The sequence below is a fragment of the Musa acuminata genome, chromosome BXJ2-7, assembly GCF_036884655.1.
Source record: "Musa acuminata AAA Group cultivar baxijiao chromosome BXJ2-7, Cavendish_Baxijiao_AAA, whole genome shotgun sequence".
Lineage (NCBI taxonomy): Eukaryota > Viridiplantae > Streptophyta > Magnoliopsida > Zingiberales > Musaceae > Musa > Musa acuminata.
In genome coordinates, this window is record NC_088344.1 from 20928490 (window position 1) to 20942086 (window position 13597).

Genomic DNA, 13597 nt, shown 5'->3' on the forward strand with positions numbered 1-13597 from the left:
AGTTAACATTTTAATGCATGATTTCGAGCTTTTTCGAATGAAGCCGAGCGAAACCATTGTTGACATGTACACCCGTTTTACGGATGTCGTCAATGGTTTACAAGCTCTTGGCAAATGTTTCTCGAATTTTGAACTTGTTAGTAAAGTTTTACGATCACTTTCTAAAGCTTGGGAATCAAAAGTAACGGTAATACAAGAAACAAAAGATTTAAATATTTTTCCACTTGAAGAACTTATCGGCTCATTGATGACATATGAAATGGTGTGCAATGCACATGATGAACACAATGAACACTTGAACCACCTTCCAAAGAACAGGAAGGATTTGGAACTCCGGACAAATGGATACCACTTGAGCAATGACTCAAGTGATGAGGACAATGATGAACTTGAATTTCGAATACTAAATCTTAATAAGTTTATTAAACAAAAATCTAAAATAAACAATGAACTTGAACGGAGGAAGAGGCCAAAGAAGAGGAAGGCAACCAAGGATGAATCAAGAACTTCCAAAGGTGAAACGGCGAATTGGGCTTTGACGGGCTTCGACTACAGGGTAAGTAACTCAACTCTCTTGAATTATTTTGAAATTACTTGATGTTTTCCATGATGCATTTTCTCTTTTCTTTTGAATAATTATTTTTCTTGAAAATTGTATGTTTTATGTTAATAGAATAAAATGTTAGATTTAAATAATCATAAATATGTGCTTGAGAAGCAAGAATGTGTATTTTGATGATTTCCATATTAACTTTCAATGATGATGCATGGTTTTTATATGGAAGGCTTGATGATATTTTTTTTAAACCTTGTCTTTGGTTTTCAAACATGATGTATGTTTTTGACATAAGAACAAAACTTGAGCATGCTAATATAAAGTCAATCACATAAATTAAAACTAAAGAAGTTTTAGTTATCTATAAGAATCATTCAAAATTATGTTCAATGAAACCATTGCATAATGATGTAATGAAAATATTAAACATTTTGAAACCATGTTTTAGTATCATGCATAATGATCATGCTTAATAAATTTCAAAATTATGCATATGAATCTTGTGATTATGGATTATTGATTTTTACCATAATGAAAGTGGCTTATTAATCTTTGTTGTAATAAATCTTACACTTTCGGCTTTAAACATTATACATGTTTTTATTTGGTATAAGTGAAATAAAATCATATGAATTGAAACAACTAAAAAGAGGAAAATATTTTTTCCTTGAAAAATTATTTTTCTCTATCCTATTGATCTTGATGTTTATTATGATAAATCTATGTATACTATTTTGAATCTCTTGAAAGTAATGTTGATATTTTGATGATTTTGATGATTTAAATTTGAAATGAGTTTTATCAAAATCATGATATTGATTTCTTGGAATAACATGAGATTACCTTTGATGATCATTTTGATTCATGGAATTTTGGATTCATGACTTGGTCTTACATTTGTTTATGAGATGGTTGAAATCTTTGTACGTTTGAATTCTTCCCTTCTCCTTTAAATTTATGCATGTTATATGTTAAAGATTTAAAACCATGTTTTGGTATCATGCATATCTAAGAAATATTGATGTGACAAATTGAATAAGTTGAAAATGAATGATGATTTTTCTCTTGAATATAACTTGTGATATTTTTTTATATAAATCATCATTTTGATTTCTCGACATTCGATACATGAGATTTTATTATAAATCAAAATTTCTCATTAATCTATCTTCTACGATTTTACTTGATATTCTCTTGAGAGGAGATTTTCTAAATGAATCATGATTTTTCCTTGTGAGTTCTTGGAGTTATTACTTGATTTTTCTTTTAAAACAAGATCTCTTCTTTGTACTCCTATTATTTTTCTTGATATTTTATTTAAAGAAGATATTTACTATATGAATAATGTCTTTTGGTATTCAAATGATTTTATCCTTCATGACATGATTTCTTTGTATTTATGGCTTGCATGGCTTGAAATGTTTTGGTATGATGCATGCAATGATGAAATATTCATAAAGTTAAAATGATGTATGCAATACTTATGATAATGATGTACATGATGTATTTATTGCATATGATGTGTATCATGAATGCTTTAAATGATGAATGTTTGGTATCATGATCAACATGTTGATAAATGCTTGAAAATTTTAATGTTTGAGTATCATGTATGTGTTAGGATCGAGAGCACTAAGAGGGGGGGGTGAATTAGTGCAGCGGAAATCTTTCAGCGATTAAAAACGAAAGCTGCGTTCATTCGATAAAAACTATTTTGATGCAAAAGCCAATTCTAAGATTACTTATGATTAAGTGCAGTTTATGTCTAAACACAGTTTGCGTCTAAGCGCAATTTATGCAGTTTGCAGTTTGCGTCTAAATGCAGATTGCGTCTAAGCGCAGTTTGCATCTAAGCGCAGTTTGCGTCTAAGCTCAGATTGCGTTTAAGCGCAGTTTGCTTCTAAGCGCAGTTTACGTCTAAACTCAGATTGCGTCTAAGCGCAGTTTGCGTCTAAGCGCAATTTGCGTCTAAGCGCAGATTGCGTTTAAGCTCAGTTTGCGTCTAAGCGCAGTTTACGTCTAAGATCAGATTGCGTCTGAGCGCAGTGCAGTTTGCGTGTAAACGTAGTTTTACGTCTAAACACAGTTTTACGTCTAAACGTAGTTTTACGTCTAAACGCAGTTTGCGTCTAAACGCAGTTTTACGTCTAAATGTAGTTTTATGTCTAAATGGAATCAAGACATAAACGTAAACTGCAAAGAAACTTGTTCGCAGAAATCAGTTTGTAGTTATAAACAGAATCAAGACGTAAACGTAAACTACAAAGAAACTCGTTCGCAGAAATCAGTTTGCAGTTATAAACAGAATCAAGACGTAAACGTAAACTGCAAAGAAACTCGTTCGTAAAAGCGCAGAAGACAGTTTACAGTTATAAATAGAATCAAAACGTAAGTGTAAACCGCAATGTAGAGATCGTACGAAAACACTAATTTACGTCTGAATGCAGATTTGAAAAGAACAGAACTTAGAAACTTGTTCGTAAAAGCGCAGAGAGCAGTAGCTATGTAGGAGGTTTGCAGTAATGATAAAGTGCTCAAAATGAAAGCAAACCAGAGATTTAGAGTGGTTCGGTCAGTCTTGACCTACTCCACTTTTGGCTTCCTCCACCGATGAGGTCACCAACGTCAACTAGAAGCCTTCCTTCAATAGGCGAAGGCCAACTACCCTCTTACAGATTTACTCCTTTTGGCGGGCTTAGGAGACAACCCTTATAGAAGTTTTCTCTCCTCTCTTTACAACTCAAACTTGAAGAATAGAAAGAGGAGAACTAGCAGTTTTGAGCTCTAAGAAACACAGAAAGATAGCAAGATTTCGAGTGTGTGTTCTATGCTTTCAGTGCTGAATGGGTGGGGTATTTATAGGCCCCAACCCAGTTCAAATTTGAAGCTCAAAACGATCAAATCCCGGAATTTCGGGATCAGGCGGTTGCACCTCCTGACTGGAGAGGTTGCACCGCTTGGCAGAGCTCGAAGACTGAGCCTCTGGGCGGTGCCACCTCTGTCAGGGGCGGTTACACCTCTCTGCCAGAGCTCGAAGACCGAGCTCAGGCAGTTGTACCTCCTGACTGGAGAGGTTGCACCGCCTGGCAGAGCTCGAAACTTGAGCTCTGGCGGTGCTACCTCTTGACAGAAGAGGTTGCACCGCCCAGTCTCGCTTGGAGACTGAGCCTGGGCGGTTGCACCTCCTGGTTGGGGCGGTTGCACCTCCCAGCTTCGTTGGGAGAACCTCTCCTGGGCGGTGCCACCTCTTTCACTATTTCAGCTCACTTGGTTTGGCTCCAAACTTGGCCCAAATCAGTCCGAACTTGGGCCTAATTGGCCCCTACTTGGGTTATAGGATTAACACCTAATTCTAACCCTAATTATCATGCTAATTATGATTTTAAAGATATTTTCTAAGCTATTACAAAGTCCGCAAGTCAAGACTTCTTCTGGCGAGCTTCCGGCAAACTTCCGGCGGTCTTCCGATGAACTCTCAGAAACCATTCTGCGGACTCCCGGCAAGCTCCTAGACTTCACGATTTGATCTTAGCGAGTTCCAACGAGCTTCTTCGGCAAGCTCCGATTTTTCTCGGTGAGCTCCGCGAACTTCCAACGAACCTTCCGGCGAGCTTCCGAAAATCCTTTGGCAAGCTCCCAACTCATTCTTGGCTAGTTCCGGTAGCATTCCCGATGAACCTTCGGACTTCCGTCGAACTCTCGAACTTGCAACAAATCCTTCGCGCTTGACTCCGACACTTTGTTTTGCTTTATGTCTTCATCGTTATCATAGTTAATCCTGCACAATTAAAGCAAAACTTCGATCGAGACAATTAATCCTAAGCAATTAACCAAGTTGTCCGGTATGTCATTGGTCCCTCGACGCTTCGTCCGATTCTTCGGCGCATCGTCCTTTCCTGCAGCCTATTGCCCAATCGGCCAGTTGACTCCGCAACTCCGATATCCTTGGCACAATACCCGCTCTTCTTGGCCCGATGCCCGAGTCCACGGCCCGAAGCCTTCTGTTGATACGTCGACCAATCCACCGGCCCGACGTCCAATCTTCTGACATGTTCCTCCGGCACAACATGATGTTCCTGCTTTAATTGTCTCATCCTGATCAAAGCATCCTGCATCACTCAAAACGCAGATTAAATCATAAACATATATCAAGTAGTTTCATCATCAAAATACGAGATTCAACAGTATGATATGCTTATTAATGATGATTGATTTATTTTTCGGTATCGTGCATGAAAAATAAGGTTATTGAAATTGTGTATGTTTTAATTTGAATATATAATGATGCACAAATAAAATGATACTTACCTTTGTCATAATATGAAAATTGATATAAGGGTCTTCCCTTCTTTTTGACAATGATAAAGGGGGAGCAAGAATTTCTAGCGTGGACATCATGAAAAGAGGCAAACTAACTAGCCTGCACAATTCAAGATGAAAGCAAAAATTGCACTTCTCAAAAGAAAAGATGCAAATGTAACATTTGCCAAATTGTTTGCTTGCCTCATGTAAAACATTATCTCTTGCTAGTTTGGCATTTGTGCTAGCTTGTATATTGCAAAACTTGATCATTTTTTCAAACATTTTGCTAGCTTACACTTTGCAAAGAAAGCAAAAATAGCACTTCTAGAAGAAAGAGCTTATTATTTTGAACATCACAAGCTTGCCTATCTTAAGAAACAAAAATTACAAAAGTGCTATCTTGCCTATCTCAAGAAGCAAAACTTGCAAATTGCACATTGCAATAGGAAGCAAGAATTATGAGCTTACACAAGAAAGCTATCTTGCATTTGCTTTCGAAATATTTGCTAGCTTGTATATTGTGAAACTTACATATCGTAAAAATTGCTAGCTTGTAGTCTAAAGAGAAGCAAAAAGTTGCTATCTTAAAAGAAGCAAATGTGCTATCTTTCCTATCTTAAGAGGCAAAAATGCTAACTTGCACATCTAGCAAAACTTGACAAATTTGCATATTTCAAGAAGCAAGAGTTGCTTTCTTGCACATCTCAATATTGCTAGCTTGCATGATGTAGAACTTACTATCTTGAACATTACCAAAAGTGCTATCTTGTATGCTGTAAAACTTGCATATCTAAAACTTGATAGCTTGAATGTCCTAAGCATGATGCATTACTTGCTAAATTTTCTAGCTTCAAAACTGCATGATGATAAAACTTAATATTATATTTTTCATGCAATGAGTTGAACTTATATTACAAACACAAAGAATAGTTGTACTTCTCCTTTTTGTTGATGACAAAGGGGGAGAAGTATGTTGATGACATGATATGCATAAGTCTATGCATGAGTTCATAATGACGTGTTGCAAGTATTCATGATGAATATTGCAATGACTTGAATTCAGTTTGAATTCAAGGTTCTATCAATATGGCATATTGATAGGGGGAGTTTGTTTAAACTCCAGGAGTCAAGTTTAACTCCGTCATCAATTGGTCGTCATCATCAAAAAGGGAGAGATTGTTGAATCTCGTATTTTGATGATGAAACCAATTGATAATTATGTTTATGTTTAACTGCATTTTGAGTGATGCAGGTCTACTCGATCAGGATTAGACAATTAAGGCAGGAGGAATTGACGTTGCGTTGGAGGAGATCACGTTAGGATATTGGATGGCAGAAGGCTTCGGACGTTGGGCATCGGGCCAAGAGCGGAATTGCGCCAATGATATCAGCGTTGCGGAGGTCAACCGCCGATTGGGCAACAAGCCACAAGAGAGGACGATGCGCCGAAGAATCGGACGAAGCGCCAACCAATGACGTGCCGAGCAACACAATGTCAATTCGCTTTATAATAATTGTCTAGATCGGAGTAGAGTTTTTGCTTGTGTGTGCAGGATTAACTACGATAATGATGAAGACATAAAAGCAAAACAAAGTGTCGGAGTCAAGCATGAAGGATTCGTTGGGAGTTCAAGAGTTCGACGGAAGTCCGAAGGTTCGTCGGGAATGTTGCCGGAACTAGTCGAGAATGAGTAGGGAGCTTGCCGAAGGGTTTTTCGGAAGCTCGCCGGAAGGTTCGTTGGAAGTTCGCGGAGCTCACCGAGAAAGATCGGAGCTTGCCGAAGAAGCTCGTTGGAACTCGCCAAGATCAAATCGTGAAGTCTAGGAGCTTGCCGGGAGTCCGCAGAATGGTTTTTGAGAGTTTATCGGAAGACCATCGGAAGTTCGCCGGAAGAAGTCTTGACTTACGGACTTTGTAATAGCTTAGAAAATGTCTTTAAATTCATAGTTAACACATTAATTAGGGTTAAGATTAGGTGTTAATCCTATAACCCAAGTAGGGGCCAATTGGGCCCGAGTTCGGACTGGTTTGGGCCAAGTTTGGAGCCCAACCAGTGAGCTGATTTGTCCTAGGTGGTGGCACCGCCCAGCACCCGAGAGTTGGGCGGTGACACCTCCTGGGCTGGACGGTTGCACCGTCCAGCACCCGAGCACTGGGCGGTGGCACCGCTTGGCTGGGCGGTGGCACCGCCAGCATCGGGAACATAAGAGAATTCAAATTTTTGGAGCCCAAATTTGAATCCTCTTGAGGCCTATAAATACCCCTCAAGTCTCAGCTGAGAACACAACTCTTTGAGCAGCAAGTGATTGATAGAAAAATCTTAGAAGAGTCTTTGCCTTTCTTGTTTTCAATTTGCTAGAGAGTTCTCCTCCTTCTTTCTTGCTGAAAATTTGTAAGAGGTTGAACTGCTTGTAAAAGGTTGTAAGAGGGGTATTTGCACTTCCATTTCAAGAGATTTGCTAGTGGAAGGTGGGAGCCTCATCGAAGAGGGGCCTCGCAAGTGGATGTAGGTCATTTAACCGAACCACTCTAAAATCGACGTGATCTCTGGTTTGCATTTCATTATTGCTATTTACATTACTGCAAACCTTCTTACATGCTTTAGTTCCTTATTACCTTTGCTGCGCAACTTTAAGAATACGCTTTCAATTTAAGCTTTTCAAGTTCCGTTCTTATCGTACGAAAGATTTGTCGAAAATCAACGTTTTAATCTGCTGCACTAATTCACCCCCCCCTCTTAGTGCCGCTCCAATCCTAACACGTCCCCTCCCTGTTTTGTTTTGTGCAATCATTTTCTTTCTTTCTTCGCAACTACACCACGTGTCGAACATCGAGGCACAGTCACCTGCTCTCTCTTACTCTCATTCCTTCTTTTTCTTTCCTAAATGCAGCTGCCACAGCCACCGCCACTGCCGCTGCCACAGGCGCAACCCCTTCCACCGCACTGCCTTCTTCCTCCCCTTCTTTCGCAGGCATAGCTGCTGCATACGCAGTCACTGCCGCCGTGGCCGCAATCCCGACCGCAGCCCCTTTTTCTCGCTTTCCTTTCTTTTCTTTCCCAAAAGCAACTGCTGCAGCCACCACCGCTGCCGCAGCTACCGTAGCCAACGTCGAAGCCGCAGCTGCAGCCTCTTCTTCCTCCCCTGCTCTGTTTCCTCTCCTTCTCTTCTCTTCCAACTACATCTGTCATCGCTGCAGCCGCAGCCCCTTCTTCCCCTTCTCTTCTTCCTCTCCTTCCCTTCTTCCTTCCTCTTCCTCTCTCCCTGCCACAACTGCAACTGCCGCAGCCGCAGCTACTTCTTTCCCTTCTCCTTCCTTTCTTCTTCTTCTCTTCTTCTCCTTCCTCCCCTTCTTCTCCCCAACGAACAGCACCTCCTCTCCTCTGTTTCCTGCTGTAGGAAACAGAGGTGCCGCCTCTTCACCCGCTTCTACTTCTTCTCTTCCTCTTCTTCTTCTTCTCTTCTTCCTCACCATCTTTTCCTCTCCTTCTCTTCTAGCTGCAACTGCCACCGCCACAGCCGCAGCTCCTCCTTTCCCTTCTCTTCTTCTTCTCCTCTTCTTCTTCTCTCCTCCTCCCCGGCGTCACACACACCCTCTCCTCTATTTCCTCTGTAGGAAACAGAGGTATCACAACCTCTTCTCCTGCTTCCTCTTCTTCTTCTTTTCCTCTTCTTCTTCTTCTCCTCTTCGAACACCCCACACCTCTCCTTTGTTTCCACCTGCAGGAAACAGAGGTGCTGCAGCCCTAGCTGCTGCCACCTCTCGTTCCTCTCCCTCTTCCCTCTCTTTTCCCTCTTCTTCTCCTTCTCTTCTTCTCCTCTTCCCTTTTCTTCCCCAACGCCACACACCTCCTCGCTGCAGCCTTGCCATAGCTATCCTCCTCTCTTCTTCTTCTTCTTCTTCTTCTTCCCTTCTCCTCCCCAACGCCCCACACATCCTCTCCTCTGTTTCCACCTGCGGGAAACAGAGGTGCTGCAGCCCTAGCTACTGCAGCTGCCTCTCTCTCTCCTCTCCATCTTCCCTCTCTTCTTCTTCTTCTTCTTCTTCTTCTTCTTCTTCTTTTCTTCTCTTCTCCCTCTTCTTCCTCCTCTCTTCTTTTCCCTCTTCTTCTTCTTTTCTTCTCTTCTCCCTCTTCTTCCTCCTCTCTTCTTTTCTCTCTTCTTCTTCTTTTCTTCTCTTCTCCCTCAACTACTCTTCTTCTTCTTCCCACGCCCAACAGAGAGCGTGGGAGGCGGTGGGATAAAACCGAAATTTTTGGTTTTTTTTTTTTTTTTTTTGCAACTTAACAGTTTAGTCCTTGAAATTTCTATATTTACATATAGATCCTCCAATTTACATATAAATCCTTATTAATAAATTTTCAAAAGTGAGGGATATTACAGTTTCCTCTTAGACACTTACATTCATGATATGTGGAGTAGTGTCTAGCATAAACAAACCTTTATGCAATATTCCTCTCGCCAATCTCACCTCGGCTTTGCTAGAATTTATAATAAATTGTAGATGTGATAAGCAATACTGGTATCCAATACCAATGCACTATCACAAAAATCTGACAATTGGAGATTAATCATGAATGTACCTGAAGCTTCTTCAAGCTTCTATTTCGCCCTTTCTGCAAGGTACTCTTTGCAGTTCCTCTTCGAGTGCCCATCTTTACCACAGTAGAAGCACTGGCCTTTGTCCTTTGCTAGGTCTTTCTTAGCAACTTTTGCTTTACCTGGTTTACCCTTGCCCTTTCCCTTTCCTTTCTTAAGGGACCTTTCTGCTTTCCTTTTCTTTCTGGTCTCACCAGTATAGAGAACTGGCTTCTCTTTCTTAATAGTACTCTCTGCCTCCCTCAACATATTGAGGAGCTCTAGGAGAGTCATCTCAAGATTGTTCATATTAAAATTCATTATGAACTATGAAAAGGAATCTGGTAGGGACTAAAGCACAATGTCCACACACAAGTTATCCTCTAGGACCTTTCCTAGACCTGTGAGTTTCTCTATCCACTCAATTATCTTTAGGACATGGTTCTGAACTAGTGTCCCCTTAGACATCCTACCACGGAAGAGGCTCTTGGATATCTCATATCGCTGAGTCCTTCCTTGTTCCTCAAATAATTTGCGGACATGTAGGAGAATGGATCTGGCATCCATCTTTTCATGTTGTCTTTGTAACTCAGGAGTCATAGAGCCCAACATATAGCACTGAGCAAGAGTGGAGTCATCAATGTACTTCACGTAGCGAGCGATCTCATCCTCGCTTGCCCCTTCTTCGGGCGTAGGCATCATTGTATCAAGGACGTACACGATTTTCTCCGCTATGAAAATAATTCTCAAGTTACGGAGCCAATCCGTATGATTTGGACCAATGAGGCAGTTAACATCAAGTATGCCACGTAAGGGATTCGAAAGCGACATTTTCTGAAAATAAAGATGCAGTAGAAATGAATAATATGCAGATTTTGCAAGAAATAAACTATCAAGATATGGACTTCTATCTTAATATGCTCCCACTATTTTACTAACGAGTCACGCGACACCCTCAGCACATGAAACGGAAGTCTCCAACAGACTTCTAGTGGGGATCAGGATCCAATCAGCGTCTTAGTGTAACCTCAAGGGACTCGACCAATCACACTAAGCCTAAAAGGTAGGCAACTCTTGCCGATCACAACTCCTTGTGATTCCCATCATGTTCGACCTCCGAATCACCATGGTCTCAAGGGACTCGACCAACCAGGATGCTTGGTTAAGTCAACACCTTCGTTAAAAGATGAGTCTGATTTGATGATATACTCTCAAGGGACTCGACCAAGCATACCATGCCCTCAGGTCAACGGTGACATCTCTATATCGTAAGCAAGATAGCGAATCGCGATATAGGTGAGTCTCGAGGGACTCGACCAACTCAACCTACACCGGGAATCGGTTCCTACTTATAACGATGGAAGGCCACGTGGGTCAATCTAATTGCCTCACGTTTACCGACTTAATATTATTGAGAGATGTTTCTATGATTTGGTCTCCTAATATGATATGTCACACATATACATATTTAATATATATCTACATCGCATGCAAATATATATACATATCTAGTATGTGTATAAGCAATCACACCAGATGATCATGGACCACAACCTAATATGATTAGGCCCGAGCCAGTAGGCCTAATCACTCACATCAAGATCTATGTGTGCAATGGTGCATCTCCATGCCCTGTGATCGTCCATCTCGTCCTCGTCGGTTCTGTCGACATCTTGATGCATCACGATCGTCCGTCTCGTGGGTCCCGCTATCACATCCACGCTCCCGCTGCGCCTCCTCGTGTGATTACAACTTAATCATAGATACGCAGGCCCAACAATAAACGAGAAATATAATGGAGGCTCGCAGACCTCAATAATAATAATCACAAGTACACACATCACACGGTCCATGATCATCCGTCCACACATCATACATCACATGTATAAATAATTATCATCATGTAGGACTACTAGATAATAATAAAAATAATAATCAACTAAACCTTTTAATTAATTAATATTTTCTGAAATCAGGGACATGTAGGGAATTTCTCAATTCCTAAGAGTATTTTCATAATTTGGACAAAAGATAGAAATTGGAATTTCTCAAATTTACAGGGGCAAAATTATCTTTTTGCCCAAAACCCTAATTCCCTCTTACTGCTACTGCCGCCGCCACCCTGCTGGCGGAGGCCTGTGCGGCGGGGCGAGGGTGCTGCCCTCGCCTGCAGGCGGCACGCCCGCTGGCGACGCTGCCGCTGCAGGTGGGCGACCCGACGGCGCCGCCGCCTCCGTGGGCGGTTCTACCGGTGGGGCAACGCCCGCAGGCGGTGCTGTCCCACCAGGCGGTCGCCCTTGTGAGGGGGGGTTTCGCCCGCAGGAGCAGCGGCGGCAAGCGCCGCTGCCCTACGGCGCCTCACCCCGCGGGAGAAGCAGTCGCAGGCGCCTCTTCCTGCGGGCTGCCAGCCCCGCCGGACGCAAGCCTATTGCAAGCAGGACACCGGCCGGCTACTGCAGACGCAGCCCTTGTGCTGCCCGCCTTCGGCTGCGCTGCACGCACGTAGATCGAGGGTAGCAATTGTTGCTGCCCTTCCTTGTTTCTGCGTCAACGATTTTGACATCAAAATTCTTCCAAAACACAACACACGCAGTTCAAAACCAATCATTCGCACGAACAACCTGGCTTTGATACCACTATTGGGAAATCTTGGGGGGCGACATCACATGCGCAGCGGAAGAACAAGAAAAGAAAATCCCCGATTCCCAAAAAGATGTTCGTCGTCGTGCGAAGATTGGTGCGCAAAATCCGCGAAACTCAAAACTGCGTATAGAGTAGATTGTGTTACCTAGGGAGATCGTATATCCCTATTTCCTTGCAGATCCTTAGGAGAGGGTGAAGGAGGTCAAGCGTCCTCCTCTCTAGAGGTGATCAACACAGCAGGGTTGCGACGACGGTCCTCAAAACTCTAGGCCTGCTCTGAGGTGGAGAGGGAGATGAGAATAGGAAAGGCAAGCAAAGACTCTAGCCTATGAGGCTCTGAATCCCTCGTATTTATAGAGGTCCCCTGTCAAACCCTAATGGGTCCTCCCCTAGTGGGTATTGGATCTGCATCCAATAAGACAAGGGCTCCATCGGATATCTCATATCCGAACCTCTACTCATCGCAATGCCTACCATATGTGTGTGACCCTCTAGGCCCAATATCGAGCTGGCCATGAGTCATACCTGTCAGAACTTCTTCTAACTCAGTGAATTATTATCTCCATAATAATTCACTTGACTCATCGACTATAGACGTACTAGGCCACTATGCTGTAGTCCCCAGACGATATAGGGGAATCCAATCCATTGGACCTGTCTGTCCTCAGTTACTGTGTACCTATAGTCCCTCATCCATCTAATATCCCAGAGACCGTATATCGAGCATGGTGCTGTCCCATACGGTTTCTACTCGAGTCTTGCTCTAATCGGATTCTCTTGAAGAACTCTTTCTCTCTCAACCCGAATGACCTTGGCCAGGGATTTGTCTGAGCAAGAACACATGGGATATTCCTCTCATGACGCCGAGAGTGGATGATCCTCTATCGACACTCAATAGCTATCGTAAGGTCGACTACCACTCCCAATGACCAGCTGTACTAGATCTAGGACAGCCAAACCTATAAGTCTAGTATCAAAGAGTGGAGGACTCATACAGGACATCCTTGGTGTCTCAAGTCTAAGGACCAGATATACCACTAGGACTACGGAATCGTTGTTTGACAATAAGGCATCATCAACCATCCAGCATTCCGTAAGCGGATCAATCAGTGAACTCATTCTCCAATGAGCACCTGTACTGTATCCCTAGTATCCCTACACGAACAGCTATGAGACCAACTGCATCCATCATATGGACGGGTATACAGCACACCAGTCTGTCCAGTTATCATGATGTCCCTCTCGAGTAACCTATGACCGGGATTATTTAGGATATGTGTTTATAGGTGAATCGATCTCATTATCATGATCTCATCACAATCCGATTCCCATTGCACAAATCCAAGGACATCACAATATATTTATGCACATATGCAATAGTTATAAAGTGATATACGCCAAAATATAATAAGCAAAAAGATTCTGTATTAAGTCACACGTGTCATCACTCACGTGATTGGCTTGCTGGCCACCTATGACTAGCACATTATAGTCGATGCCTTCCTTCTGAGAAAAACC